A 5,747-nucleotide genomic window follows, 5' to 3' on the forward strand; every position below is an offset into this window, starting at 1 on the left:
CTCACATATTTCAAAATTTTGAGACAGATTTGTTTTGTAGAGCAATATATATATATAGGCAAGGGTCGCGCTAAGTTCCGTTTTTGCGTCCCGGACTTAAAAAACCCCCAAATCTCACGCACAAATTTTGCAAAAGCAGTGAGTAAACTAACTTAAATTGATTTATATTCTGTACGGTACATCAAGTCAGTTCACTAATGCAAATTGGCCTCAACCCATACCACTTCTATGGGCATTTATCATGCCTATGATTTACTATGCATACGGCCTTTACCTACCAATCCTGTCATATGCGTTCTAATGTATGTTTTCCGTTCCCAGGATGACCATTATGTATATGTCTACGGCTGATTGTCAAGGAAAGGAAACGGAGTTAAGTCTTTTGTCTTTCGTTTGTTGCTACGGCAGGCAGCCAGTGAAAACGAATTCGTTTGATACAATTATGGAAGTTCAAGCACTTCTTTAAACATACAGAACTTTGTTATTCCTAGCTCATTTTTCCTGATTGAGGTGTCATAATTATGAAGGGGCAGAAACTCAACTTTCTAGAAATGTGATTTTCTCTTTGAAATTCAGATACCGTCCGCCAAATGACTTTTTAGTTTCCTCTCTTCAAATTCATTTTAATCACTCATGCGTTAAATATGCATTATATAATTTGCATCAAATGAAAGAGGAGGATCTAAACTTTCCAAATATTTGTCATTTATCAATTATAATTGTGCTCAAGTTATGATAAAACATCGATAATTCTCGGTTTCGTTTTTCTGGGACGCACTGTTTATTCATAAAAATGTCGGTATTGATGAATAATCATACCAGAAAGGTGAAGTGTACTTGTTATTTGTTTTTTCTCAATTATGTCAAAGATACTTTAGGAGCTGGAACCAAAGTACCATGACAAAAACGAATTTGTAAACATGTGAAGTGCGATTAAATAGGCCTCGAATGAAAACGTTTGGACGAATTTGCCTTAAAGGTAATACAAAGATTTAGTATGGGGTCATGAATTTGGTTCAAATGAACATATTGGAACTTGGAAGCATATGCGTTCCTACAATACTCAGTGATCGCTGTCGCGGTTGAAATCGAGTCTGAAGTTATGAAATTGTAAATAATGCACTGTTTATGTTGTATAGCTCCCTCTCAAGGTCAAGATATTAATTAAGCGATAAAACAATGTTTCTTTAATAAAATCGACCGGTTAGCTATTCCCGTTTGGAAACTATATATCACAACTACATATTCTGAGATTTTCATGGTCGCAGCTACCATTGTACGGCCGTAGGTGCTATTTGAAATGTTTATATTCAATTTTTCTCGAAAGCAGAAGTATTTTAGGGACTAAATTTTCTATAGTGCTTATAAAACATCCACAGGGACATCCAAATATATCAAAATAGTAAAGAATCACTATCCACCCAATTTTAAAATTTCCCACAACTTTGTATTATCTTTAAACCTGAGTTTTCTTTCTGTGATTGATCGATTAATTGGTTGGTAGATTGGTTGATTGGGTGGTCGGGTGAAGGTAGCGAGGGGCTCGAGCACTCTAAAACACTTTCGCATGCATTAAACTTATATATTCCAATCTGTTTCATACTTGCCAATCCATGAATATTTCTTACAACGTTAAACGATTAACAGTTTGCAAGGGTGAAAGGAAGTGGTGACATTACACAATGCGCTACATGACTTATGAGGAAGTTTCAATAGCTGTGATAACAAACATACCGGTGAAAAGCTCGGCATGAATCCATTTGATATTGATGTTTTTATCTATCATGTCTATTAATGGTACTATGTCCCATTTTGCAGGCCCAAAAAATGAAAAGGTTAAATTCCAACGGCATTTGAAAGATAATACTAATTTAGAACTTCCCTTAAAAAAAAGGGGGGAGGGGCTTGAAAATGTCTTTAAATTGGAAAATAACGACTATTAGTTGTTAAGAGCTATAGAGCCAGTAAGAAATGGTCTGATTTTCAGACCATTGTACCGAATGATCGTACGTTTTATGCTGCGCAAAGATTCAATCAGTTTAATTTTGGCCATTACAAGCAGAAGTGGGATATTGATGTAGACAAATGCTCATATACCCTTTACAGCTCATGTTATGTATGTTATTGCCAAAGAAGGAAAAGGGCCAGTCAGTCACTCACTCAATAGTGTCTGACAGTGAAGTCTAGCAAGTAAACGGGTTTCCTTGCATAATTTGAATATTAGGACACTGCTAACGTTTAAATTTCACAGATAGGACAAACATGACATATTCATAATTCCTGCAAAGTTCTACAGAATTTGATGTTGGCTGCAAAAGGGACATAGTATCTTTAAAGGCACAGTCTTTACAAAAAAAAGATAACTTCTTCTCGTTAATAAAGATAGGAAAAGTTGTTATATAATGTTATCTCCCTTTGCATCGGATAAACTCTAGGGAATCTAAAGCTTGGTCCAAACTTGTCAACTGTTAATCATGATGTTTCGAACAATAAGGGCATTCTAATAGCAAAATTTAATGAGTCATTTATTCTAATACATTCTTTCAAACTGAGGTACACGATAATTTTCACTTTCATCAGATCCAAACTTTCCCTTTAAAGTCACGATGTCGCAATCGACTGCAACTGCAGTCACTGACGTAACAAATCGTTGCAATAAAGACACCTTTCCGGGGCGAGATCACAGTGTATTGCGAAATAATATTTGAAGCCCCTGGAGGTACATCATATACGAACACTTCTGATTGGTCGATGGAATAAAGATGCGGGCTCTGATTGGACATGCGAGGTAATAGTTCTTCGGAAGTGGGCGTGGTGGAATTGGATGCACCTTGCCTTGATGCCCTATATAAAGACATCCATAGTGATATAAGGTGGGGTTTTCCATGATCTGTTCAAATACATAACAATCGCAAGGGTCATTGGCATCTGTAATGTATGTGTGATTGTTTGTGGGTTTTCCCAGCGTATATTCAAGGCAGAGTCGATGCATCTTGGAATGTTAGACATGTTATCATGCAACACGGGTTGTAGAATGCTTGGGGTGCTTTGTCCTGTTAGAATCAGAGAAACATGCTGTATTCAGCTATTTGTCTTCTCTGCATGTACAAACAAAATTATAACAATAAATATAACATCAATAGGGGCGCTTTATATTAGTTTGGATTATGTTTTAATCATCTCGGGATAACGCAAGGCAATAATAGTGGCTAGGAATTCGTTTGTTTTGAAAGCAATGATTGCCACCGGCATGCCCGGGATTAACTTCGTTAACTAGGTTATTGTCGAGTTTAGTGTAACTGAATTAGTTCGAATGCCCCTTGCACTGTATGGTACATGTCTTATTATGGTTTCAATCAATTGATATGGTATTTTATTATGAGAAATTACAACAATTCAAATCTGTATTCCCCCTTTAACATTTCCCAATCTACGAGTATCATGAAGTGGATTCAATAACATGTATGATCATGCCTGGTAAATTCCCTTATCTACGAACTTGATTAAATCAACAGCGAAGGGTGTGAACATTTTTATTGTTACAAGTAAACTATTTCTAGCCCCATATTAGAGCAGCTGACGATGACGAAGCTTTTTTGCCCTTGGAGATAAATCGTTTCTGATTGGTCGATTATACGACCGACGGGGTCTCTGATTGGCCAAGTAAAGCTAGGATTCCCAAAGAGTGGGTGTGGCTCCATTAATTTGATGCCTATAAAAATACGCGTCTGCGTCTTGGACCCCATTATCTAGCTGAAAAGTCACTGAGTCCCTTAAGAGCATTGTCAAGGAGCCATTCTACATAATGCATTCAGCATTAAATTCTTTCATTTTGAAAAACAGAAGTCTTGATAGATTTCATTCGGCATCATCTGAAGAAGATTGTCTGCACAGGTAAGAGTACATTTTATTGCTCATAATTTAATACCAGGGCGCATGCATGACTCCCATGACCCCTCGAGCTCGGAGTAGGCTAAATTCTAACGCTAACTTAAAACTGCTGCATTACAGGTAATTATTTATTACGCGAACCCTAGTCTACTCGTTATTTTCCATGTTTTTAAAAGAATAGCAGCCGTCCTAAATTATTTGCAAAGTTCCCCAAAGTTTTTTTTGGCCAAATGATGATTTTTGGAGCAGTTCTGGTGCACTCTACTTTTGATGTTGCTCGCCGAACTACTACATTTCTTTCTTAAGATCCTTTGTTCCATGAAATAACATTTCCATAATTTTAAATTTTGTATTAATTTTTAAAATGTGCACCAAACGAGGCATTAAAAATGACGATACGAAGAAAAATGTAGTAAGGACATATACCCTTAAAGTGTAAAAATGTACACGATAACAGTGCGAATTGGATCGCGATGCAAAGATTGATTTTTGGGGTGGCGACCATTCATACACAATTACTCGCTCCACGGCGAAAAACGTCCGAACTGCGTATGCTTGAATCTCGACGATGTATGCGCGCTTGGAATCCTGTGATTAAATAAATCGACTTTTGATTCTCAATACCATTCATAGAAAGTATCGCGAATATATTGAAAAAATCGCAAGACTAACTGCGAATTGGAATCGCGATGCGAATCGCAAAGATAAGTGAAATTATCTGTCCACACACGCACAAAAAAAAAAAAAAGATTTTCGATTCCCCCCCCCCCCCCCACTTTTTTTCACTTTTTTTCTGTGGGTGTAAACGCCCCTTATTGTTTGATCTCAAACGAATTCTTGTTTATAAACCACATGATTACGTACTAAAAATCTGTGCAATATTAACAAATAAATCACGTCAACTTTCCCTCCTTTCGTTTGACAGATACAATATGTCACCAAACAAGCCCTCCTCTCGGACGAGTGGTTCTGGACCTAGCCGTAATGACGGCGGTGGAGGCGAGGAGTAGATCCGCTGGCTAAACCTTCTACATGCACCGGTCCAGAGATCTAGCTATGTCGTTTATCGAGGCCAACTTGTAGCTGTAGCGACGGACAGACGGTCAGACGGAAAGAAGCCAGCAAGATGTCTACGATTTGTTACTTAAGCTATTGTTTTAAAATAACATTTCAGATTTATATTTCATGTTTAAATTTTGTTGAGGGAAAAATAGTTTGGAATCCCTCTTGAGGGAAAAATAATTTGGAATCCCTGTGGATCAAAGTCAACTTCTGTTGAAAGGGCCCATCCACCCAATATGTTGGTAATAAATAAATAAATAACATTACTTTGATTCTTTTAAAGAGTGTATATTCATGAAATTGTAAGACGTGGGTATCAATGCATATTATATCGAATACAAAGGCGAATTGTACTTGTGATAATTTGTTTCTCAAAAATTCTGAATTAATTTAAGGAGCTGGAACTCCAATACCATGATACAACGAATTTGTCAACATGTGAAGTGCGACTAAAAAATGCCTCGAAAAAATTAGATGAATGTCTGTTTTATTTTCTTTAAACCTATTTTTTTATTGATTGATTGGCTGATTAATTTGATTGATTGGTAGGTAGCTTGGTTGATTTTTTCGTTTCATTGATAATTGGGTGGTTGGGTTTTTGTATTGACTGACTGACTGATTGATCGATTGGTTGGTTGATTTTGTTGTTGATTGGTAGTTTGTTTTATAGATTGAATTTTCGACTGATTAGTTAGTTGTTGTTGGGTTGTTTACTAACTAAATGATTCCTTGATTCCTTGATTGATTGATTGATTGATTGAATGAATGATCGGTTGGTTTGTTGGTTGTTTGGA

At 36.6% G+C, this 5,747-nt stretch overlaps 1 long non-coding RNA gene across 1 annotated transcript; it reads left to right on the top strand.

Moving 5' to 3' along the window:
- Positions 1 to 3,739: 3,739 nt before the first annotated feature.
- LOC105441224 lies at positions 3,740 to 5,425 on the top strand. Its single transcript, XR_971943.2, has 2 exons — positions 3,740 to 3,894; positions 4,817 to 5,425. It is a non-coding gene; the product is annotated as an uncharacterized LOC105441224 (long non-coding RNA).
- Positions 5,426 to 5,747: the final 322 nt, after the last annotated feature.

This window comes from Strongylocentrotus purpuratus, unplaced genomic scaffold (assembly GCF_000002235.5).
Source record: "Strongylocentrotus purpuratus isolate Spur 01 unplaced genomic scaffold, Spur_5.0 spur5_scaffold_19, whole genome shotgun sequence".
Taxonomy (NCBI): Eukaryota; Metazoa; Echinodermata; class Echinoidea; order Camarodonta; family Strongylocentrotidae; genus Strongylocentrotus; species Strongylocentrotus purpuratus.